The sequence below is a fragment of the Trichomycterus rosablanca genome, chromosome 18 (assembly GCF_030014385.1).
Source record: "Trichomycterus rosablanca isolate fTriRos1 chromosome 18, fTriRos1.hap1, whole genome shotgun sequence".
NCBI lineage: Eukaryota > Metazoa > Chordata > Actinopteri > Siluriformes > Trichomycteridae > Trichomycterus > Trichomycterus rosablanca.
The window spans coordinates 16230196-16240809 of record NC_086005.1 but is presented as its reverse complement, the minus strand read 5'-3'; positions in this window follow the sequence as shown (position 1 = coordinate 16240809).

Below are 10614 nucleotides of genomic sequence, written 5' to 3'. Positions count from 1 at the left end.
AAAATAAATCAAAGAAGCCCTGAATTTCATAATAAATATGCTTTAATATTGACAATACCTTCCGCCAAAAAGTAGTTCCACAACAAATATAAAGTTTAACACTACAAAGCAGACATCCCAGGTTGCAAAAACTCATTTCAGGGAGGTAAGAACAAGAAGAAGAAAAAGTCAAGAACCTCCGAAGAGAAAAAAAAAGAAACAAAAAACATCTTGCACACACCAAAGGATATTGGTGAGAACAGAACTCTTAGGAGCTGCTAACTGGGCTATTAAGCTAACTGTTTACGTTACAAACACATTAATGTTCCCAACATTGTGCACTAGATTGTGTATCGGATAACGCATTCATGTTCACTACATAGTGCACTAGACAATATTAGACAATTGATTTATGTTCCCTACACAGTGCACTAGATTGTACATCAGATAATGCATTCATGTTCACTACATAGTGCACTAGACAATATATTAGACAATTGATTTATGTTCCCTACACAGTGCGCTAGATTGTATATCAGATAATGGATTTAAAACGCGATCAGGAAAAAAAAGGCTGTGTCGTCTGCATGCGCGTTTGTGTGCATGAAGCTTGTCGTTACTGGCAACGCGTCAGCGGAGTAATACCCTTGTGGTGTGAAAAGACAGTGATGTTATCACGAATATCAGCACAGTTAGAACGCTTCTCAACCAATCAGATTGTAAGGTCGGAACTACCTGTTGTATAACAACATACAACATTTAAATATAAAACATATACATGAATGCCTGACAATAAGAAAAATCACGTTGCCATACAGCCTATATACAGTATATATAGTATATATATACTTTATACAACAGTTAGTTCCGACCGTACAATCTGATTGGTTGAGAAGCCTTCTAACCGTGCTGACAACTGATATTCGTGACAACAGCACGGTCTTTTCACACCACAACTGTATTACTCCGCTGACGCGTTGCCAGTAACGACAAGCTGCATGCACACTGTTGTAATATGCCTTTAAGACGTTAAAGGATTAACACAGAATACGGAGTTATGCTCGATGCCGTATACGCATGCGTGGGTTCAGTTTAAGGATGCAATAAAACAAAGCTCTACTGAACAGTTTATCTCCTGTATTTCTTTCCAATAATACTTCACACACAAACGTGCACGCAGGCGACACAGCTCCCGATTACGTTTTAAATCCGTGATCTGATATACAATCTATCGCACTGTATAGGGAACATAACCAATTGTCTAATTCACTATCTAGTGCACTGTGTAGCGAACATAAATCCGTGATTTGATATACATTCTAGTGCACTATGTAGGGAACTTTAATGTGTTTGTAACGCGAACAGTTAGCATAATAGCCCAGTTAGCAGCTTCTAAGAATTCTGTTATCACCCGTATATCCTCTGGTGTGTGCAAGAGGTTTTTTTATTTCTTTTTTTCCCTTCGGAGGTTCTTGCCTTTTTCTTCTTGTTGTTCTTACCTCCCTGAAATGAGTTTTTGCAACTTGGAATGTCTGCTTTGTAGTGTTAAACTTTATATTTGTTGTGGAACTACTTTTTGGCGGAAGGTATTGTCAATATTAAAGCATATTTATTATGAAATTCAGGGCTTCTTTGATTTATTTTCTTTCTTTTTTTGTAAAAACTGTTGTATAAAAGCAATAGAACACTCGAGGTCGTGTGTTATCGCGAATAACATCACGGCTGTGATGGTCTACGGCACTCGCCTTCGGCTCGTGCCTGCGACCGAATCACAGCCGTGATGTTATTCGCGATAACACACTCCCTCTCGTGTTCTATTGCTTAAGTATATATATATATATATATATATATATATATATATATATACATATATATATATATATATATATATATATATATATATATATATAGTGTATATATATATATATATATATATATATATATATATATATATATATATATATATATATATATATATATTTATTTATATATATATATATATATATATATATATATATATATATATATATATATATATATATATATATATATATATATATATATATACAGTATATATTATTGATATAGGAGCATATATGTCATATATTACATTTCTGTGTGGGGGTCCATGTTCATAGTTTATCTTATGTATCTAGTTTATTGTTCCTTTTTTCTAATAAAGTCTACCACATCGTCTCTGTGCTTACATCCTGTAATAATCCTTAAACGAGCAGACGTAACAATAACCTCATTTTAATAGACATCAGCTGTCATAAACTCCAGATTTTTGTTGAGATACAGAACATTATAAGGCCAAAAATACACAGACACCCCTTGCAATTTCTGTGTTCTGGTGCTTCCACTACAACAATTGCTAACAGATATATACAGATTATATGCTGTTTATACCTTTGTAATAACAGAAACAGAACGAGGTATAAAGTCTGAGCACACATCTGGACCTTGTTTATGATTGGACAAACTTTACTTCCCTGCCTGCACAGAACCCTGACCTCAGCCTTATCGAACACTTTTGTAAAGAACTGGAATGTGTACACATCCAGAACCTTCCAGTGTATTATTAATTACTGTTGTCCATAAAAGTATGGTTTGATTAGTCTGGTGTTAAAGAACTCTGTTGACCTGCACAGAGCCATGACTTCAACCCCACTGAACACCTTTGGGATGAATTTGAACATCCATTAAAATTGGTTGTTTTAATTTGCCCTCCCCTGCCCACAAACTTCAGAGTCAATCTCACTCTGCCAGCTATTACACTGATACCCATGGGTCCTGCAAAAGTCCAACAGCAGAGCAAGGCTCTTCCTTGAAGTCCCTGCTCTAAAGCCAGCACAAATCCCAAAGTCCCAGGACTTGATCCCTATTGTGCCTGGTTGAATACATTAAACATATTACCTTTACACATCTGTAGCTTTTTGTTCTATTCCTTTTCTCTCTCACTCTTGCACACCTGGTGTTAAGAATTTAATATCATTGTGGTGCTCTCATTACTACCATCAATGCCCTGGTCATTCATCACATGTCACCGCCTGTAGTTGGTGAATCGCTCTCGTGCTGCACTCAGTTATGGAATGTTAATGATTCAGAACAGACACTTTTTTCATCAGCTAGCTAATGCTAATTTTCTTGTTAGAACATTATTTAATGTGGGCTTGATTGCCTGGTACAGACTAGAAAGAGTAACATCTCTGCATGGGGTGTAGACCACTGTACCACCACATGCTGGTTAGGTTGGCACACCTGCTGGATAAACATGGACACATTTGTCAGGCATTTTAATGCATCTTTAGAGCTTCTGATTATCATTTTCGGAGCTCTGATTTACTAACAGGTGGTAAACTGCTGTGGGAGAGTTTACTAGTGTCCCCAGTGGTTCCACCAGCAAAACCAGGTGCTCAAGAGACGCAGCTGAGGAAGCAAAATCACGGTCAGGGATTTACCTCCCTGCCATTCTGACGACTCCTGCTGTCTGACTGAGGTGCTGATACAAGCTGCGATGGAATTCATGGAACATGAAAAGCATTTAAAATAGTTTCTTGTATTAGGTTGCGATGCCATTTCATGTCAGCATTTAAAAACTTAAATTTACTAGATAATCCATATAACATATACTCAATGAGCAGTTTATTAGGTACACCTATCTGGTACATTTACATTGTCAGCATTTAGTAGATGGTCTTACTCAAGGTGACTTCCAGAAGTGAACATTACCTTACTCTAGTTTAAGTAGACAACAGTTTAAGAATACCAATCTGCTGAAAACCCTGTTAGAACCAAAGTTTTTTTTATGCAAGAAATAAATAAGAGCATTAGTAAGTAAAGACAGCGAGAGACTCAGATGTTCGGACAGACAAGGGAAGCTCATTCCCCCACTTGGGTGCAAGTACAGAGAAGCGCCTTGATGCCTGTCTTCCTTGAGTTTTGGGTGGAGGATCAAGTCGAGCCTAGAGACTAGTGGCTCAGAGGTTGCGTGGTACAGAGCAGGGTTTTATTAGACCTCAAAGGTACTTGGGGCTGGTCCATTTTTGACTGTGTAGACGAGCATCAGTGTTTTAAACTGAATGCGTGCAGCTACAGGAAGCCAGTAAAGAGAACGCAGCAGTGGGGTCATGTGGCAGTGTCTAGGTTGGTTCAAAACCAGGCGAGCAGCTGCATTTTGGATGAGTTGTAAGGGTTTAATAGTGGACGTAGAAGCACCTGCCTGGAGGGAGTTGCAGTAGTCCAACCGTGAGATTACAAGTGACTGGACAAGAATTTGGTACATGATTGGTACATGTTTATTGATTATTTTATTAACTCCTAGCATATTGATTACATTTTTTGACACCCACTGGCTATAGTCTATCTGTTGTTCTGTCCACTCTGTCACACTCTTGTAGCCCAATTTTCAATCAAAAGGGACCCCCATTGTTTTTGGGATTTTTTTAAACCCCTCATTGTCTACGTTGGGAGTAGAATAGCGCTCCAACCAAAAATATATAGCCAACAGTGTCCTGTGATCAGAATTAGCAAACAGTGTGCACAATTGCCCAGAGTATTTTGATTTTGGAACATTATACTGGACTGGATTATGATATCAGCATGATCAAAACTGATTTCCTTATGGACCATTCTTGTTCTCTATATATTTTTGGATGACTTCAGATTTCCAGTTACAGAGACAGTGCATAAATTCTGCTTGACACTGAAAAGAAAATGACAGCTGCAAAGAAAATATGGCATTTTACCCCATAATCTTAGTCAAACATCTGATTTATCTGGATTTATCTTAACCCAGAATAGATAAAAACAATCTACACTAAGAATGTGGCAGCCTGAGTTTTAAAGAAATAAAATATTTATTAATTAAACAGAACATATGTACTTGTACTTTGGGATGAGAAGGATATGGAATATGAGAACAGAGAGGCTATGAATAATATATATACAACAAGCAGTCTCAGTAAACAGAGTAAATATTTATTGATACAAGCAGTTTTGGTAATTTTAAATGAAAAACATCTTCTTCTCCTGGCATATGTTTATGTATTCTTATTCAATCCCCAGTCTCAGTACTTGGACGAACATCCTTTCCCCTGATAACCTTTAATAAAACCAAACTTCTGGCACCTCTTGTGGAATATTTACCCATTCGTCTCATGCCATGCAAAAGCTTCCAGCTCATTAACCTTTGCTTTTTTCCGCAACTGCTTCATTTAAATCCCACCAAAGATTTTCTATGGGATTTAAATCTGGATACTGAGAAGGCCTCTCCAGGACATTCCAGAACTAATTCCTTCAATCAGGACAGCTTCACATTCCTCCTCAAAATGCTCAAATATTTCTGTGAAACCATGATGCGAGTCACAGTCACTGCTTTGCTCCCACATCATTAGTAACCTGCCTCCATGCTTGACTGGGGACAGTATTCTTCTGGTCATAAATCTTGCCTTTCTTGCACCAGACAAAACACTGATCAATTTGACCAAACAGTTGCATTTTACCCCCTTTTTTCTCCAAATTTAGCTTAGTCAGTGTCCTGCTGGGGACCCGTAGTGGTACCCAATGAGGGGGTGACTTGACTGACACACACTCCCTCCGATGTGTGAGCAGTCTACTGACTCTCTTTATACACCCACACCTTGGTGGATTTGCGTGTGAGGCCGGCTTTGTGCACAGAGAGCCAGGTCCCGAACTCTGCGCTCCTCCACTGCTGTGCGGGTGCCCTGGGCAACCAGGATCCTTACACAGCCCCACCCCTCTGTTTAATCCAATCATTTCCCACCCTAGCAGACTGGAGGCCAATTTTGTCTGTGGTCCCCAACCAACGGGCCACGGACTGCTACCGGGCAGCACAGAAAGAATAAATAATTAGAAATCACTTCAAAAGCAATGAAAACATCTTCTTCCATTTCCAACATCTTATCTTTGTGAAGCAGGATTTTCTGCAGTGACCTCAACCAATGCAAAGTTACGGAGTAGACTGGACATAGGAACACACTTTGAGTGTTATTGTCTCCAAGGTTATCACGCCTAGGTGGGAGCATCTCGTGCAGCAAAAAAAGCTTAGGGTTCCCACTGGTTTTCCATCACTGGTGAGTAGTATTGTTATGCACTTTGTGTTTTTTATTATGCTCGTCATATAATTTTTTTTTTTTTTTTAATCCTCCCGTCTCTGCCGGTCAGTGAAATTATATCTTATATGAAACTGGTCCATGGTGGACAGATAGATAGATAGCCAGCCTTTATTGTCATATACACTACAACAAAATTATTTTTGTTGCACAGGGTAATTGTATGGCACTCCAGGAGCGGAGAGGGTTAAGGGCCTTGCTCAAGAGCCCACCAGTGGCAGCATGGCAGAGCCAGGATTCAAACTCACAACCTCACTTATAACAATTTTGTCTGCTGCAGGCATTAGCCAATTATGCCTGCTAGAGGGCGCCCAGTCGACCAATAGCCGAGCCGAGACTCAAAAGTTCCGAATCTCAGCGCTGGTGTGCGACTTACTAGTGACTAGCGACTTACCACGCTGGGTTTTGATTGCCACTTTATTGAACTATTTGCCAAATCTCTGTAGGCCTTTCCAAATTGCTTCTAGTTTATTTTAGCTAGCACTTCTTGTGCTACTTGGTAAAGAGTGTCAGGCATAATAGGGTGTGTTTGAAAAGCTAGGGAGCTCTCTACATAGACAGCATTGTACGTCATCCTACGCGCGCTCCCGAGAAGGAGGCTGTTCGAAATCCTAGATGCCTTAATATGCTGTCTAGTAAGGCATCTTAAAATTTCAATGTTATTTTGACTCAAGAACGAGTAAGCATCGGAAGCGTCCTTAGTGATCAAGGCAATCCCAGCATTCAGTGCGGCAGCTCCTCTCTCACAGAAAAAATTAAAAAAACATGGCTAAAAAACATGGTTATTTTCAAACGTAAATAAATTATTATTGATTTTTTAACTTGTATAAACTTGTACAAGTGTTTTTATTTGCAAGTTCAGGCTTGTCAGCGAATGTAACCGTTTTCGGTACAAGGAGGGAGATGTTAGTTGACATGCTAGCGCGCTGTGCCACCCCATCCCATTGGTTTAAATGGCAAGATTCTAACTGTTAGTTTAGTAAGCGAAACCCGATGGAATCGCTGTCTGAGTAGCGCGTTCGAATAACCGGACTTATAAATCATTGACTTATTAGAATCCTCTCTACTAAGGCAGCTGCCTATGTAGGCAGTAAGGCACCAAGGCAGCTCACTAGGTTTTCGAACACACCCATAGAGTCCAAATATGAAGCCTTTAGTTAAGCAAGCTTTTTATGGTTGGCACTGACACATTCTGTAAGTCTTTAGCAACACAGGGGTTTGCTGCTGTTCTATAAGAACTTCCGAACAATACTTTTGGACAATGGTGTCTCTAGGGATGTTCATGAAGTGGTGATCTCTGTTAGCTTTTGTGCCAGCTTCTTAGTTTTCACTACTGTTGCAGCACACAATCCCTGGTGGTTATTTATCATAACTAAAGCAAATTAAGGGTCGTTGTTAAGTTCCCAAAAGTTCAATCATGTTGCAAACCAACTTTACATGGTCAGGTATTAAAGCATTATGAAAGGGTAAATACTATGTTAAAAATGGTGTTCATGTGAACAGGAATTTTATATAGAAATATTTATAGAAACATAAAAAATGCCTTTATTTGTCATATATACATATGCACATATACAAATTCTTTTTCTGTGTATACTCGGCTTGTTTAGAAGCTGGGGTTAGGGCGCAGAGTAAGCCATTGTACATCACCCCTGGAGCAAACAGGACTTGCTCAATGGCCCAACAGTAGCTGCATAGCAGAGGCTGGATTTGAACCAACAATCTAGGCTACCACTGTCCATATATGCATATTTACTTGGAATGCAAAAGTCTGCTAGAGATTCTTACCCATAAAACCACCTTATATATCGCCTAATTTACTGTGAATTTATTAAAAAAGAGGCAACAGTAACTGTGCTACACACACTGCAACTAATGTTCTATACATTTGGCCATAAGTTAGATCTTCCAGGAGTTACCATTTAAGTGCTCAGTGATGCATTTTATTAATGCACATTGTGCATATGAAATGGAAATGCCATACATTCTTTACATTTATAACACGAAAGGGGCATGAAAGGTTTGAGTTTCCTAGACATTGTGGGTGTTCATTTATAATAGTTAGGCTGTACTAATGTGCAGTTAAAAGCAGGTAAATGGCAGGCTGTTGGTAATAGCTTGAAGAAAATGTAACAGCTATCATTTGTTTGTATTTATATTGTTAAATGGAATGCTGTCTGGCTTCTCTCGAGTGCTTTCTTCTTTACTTGTGCCTTTTTATTGACTATCAGTTTTGCCTTCTATTATACACAGACATGAGAAAGTATTTAAGACATTATTTGCATATTTGTCAAACCTATTTCTTTCAGGTCTGTAAACTAAATTTAATACAGACAATCAAGTTTGGAACAGTGTTAAATCTTCCCAGAAGTGGTCGGCTTGTCATCGTCATTCTTTTAAAAGACTTATTTAGGAAGTCACAAAATAACTTAGTGTACATCTTAGTAACAGGTCCCAGTGGTCTTATACACTATATTGCCAAAAGTATTCACTCACCCATCCAAATCATTGAATTCAGGTGTTCCAATCACTTCCATGGCAACAGGTGTAAAAAACCAAGCAAGCACGCAGACTGCTTTTACAAACATTTGTGAAAGAATGGGTCGCTTAGTAAAGTCCAGCATGGTACCGTGATAGGATGCCACCTGTGCAGTCCAGTCGGGAAATTTCCTCACTACTAAATATTCCACAGTCAACTGTCAGTGGTATTATATCAAACTTAGCCAACAAGTGATAGGCCACATAAAATGACAGAGCGGGGTCAGTGGATGCTGAGGCACATAGTGCGCAGAGGTCACCAACTTTCTGCAGAGTCAATCGCTACAGACCTCCAAACTTCATGTGGCCTTCAGATTAGCTCAAGAACAGTGTGTAGAGAGCTTCATGGAATGGGTTTCCATGGCCGAGCAGCTGCATCCAAGCCTTACATCACCAAGCACAATGCAAAGCGTCGGATGCAGTGGTGTAAAGCACGCTGCCACTGGACTCTAGAGCAGAGGAGACGTGTTCTCTTGAGTGATGGATCATGCTTCTCCATCTGGCAATCCGATGGACTAGTCTGGGTTTGGCGGTTGCCAGGAGAACGGTACTTGTCTGACTGCATTGTGCCAAGTGTAAAGTTTGGTGGAGGGGGGATTATGGTGTGGGGTTGTTTTTCAGGAGTTGGGCTCGGCCCCTTAGTTCCAGTGAAAGGAACTCTTAATGCTTCAGCATACCAAGAGATTTTGGACAATTTCATGCTCCCAACTTTGTGGAAACAGCTTGGGGATGGCCCCCTCCTGTTCCAACATGACTGCGCACCAGTGCACAAAGCAAGGTCCATAAAGACATGGATGAGCGAGTTTGGTGTGGAAGAACTTGACTGGCCTGCACAAAAATTCTCATAAACACACTCTTAAACCTTGTGGAAAGCCTTCCCAGAAGAGTTGAAGCTGTTATAGCTGCAAAGGGTGGGCCCACATCATATTAAACCCTATGGATTAAGAATGGCATTTCACTCAAGTTCATATGCGTGTGAAGGCAGACGAGCGAATACTTTTGGCAGTATAGTGTATAAGGTCAGAAATAATGTATTCGTCATTGAAGTCAGAACACGAAAGGTTAGTCTTACAACCTTGTTGATCCCTGTACATTTAAGGATAATTGTGTAGACCAGTGGTCCCCAACCAACCGGCCACGGACTGCTACCGAGCAGCACAGTAAGAATAAATAATTAGAAATCACTTCAAAGGCAAAGAAAACATCTGCAACCATTTCCAACATCTTATCTTTGTGAAGCAGGATTTTCTGCAGTGACAGCAACCAATGCAAAGTTACGGAGTAGACTGGACATAGGAACACACTTCGGGTGTTATTGTCTACTAGGTTATCACGCCTAGGTGGGAGCATCTCGTGCAACAAAAAAAGTTTAGGGTTCCCACTGGTTTTCCATCATTGGTGAGTAGTATTGTTATGCACTTTGTGTTTTTTATTATGCTCGTTGTATAATTTTTTTTTAAATCCTCCCGTCTCTGCCGGTCAGTGAAATTATATCTTATATGAAACTGATCCATGGTACAAAAAAGGTGATGGATGGATGGATGGACGGACAGATGGACATATAAACAGATAGATAGCCAACCTTTATTGTCATATACACTACAACAAAATTATTTTTGTCGCACAGGGCCACTGTATGGCACTCCAGGAGCAGAGAGGGTTAAGGGCCTTGCTCAAAAGCCCTCCAGTGGCAGCATGGCAGAGCCAGGATTCGAACTCACAACCTTTCGATTAATAGCCCAAAGCTCTACCCACAAGGCTACCACTGTCCTTAGCTACCACTGCTTCTAGGACTGGGTAAGACAAAACCATTTTGTTTTGCCCTTTACCAAGGAGTCTTAAAAAGTGAATGCATGGTCATCAGTCCATGATTTGAAACCTTAAAACTAGTTATGCAACACGTCATTGATCCAAAGCTCAAATGCAGATCATAATTGGCTAAAAATGCTCAAAATTTACTGCA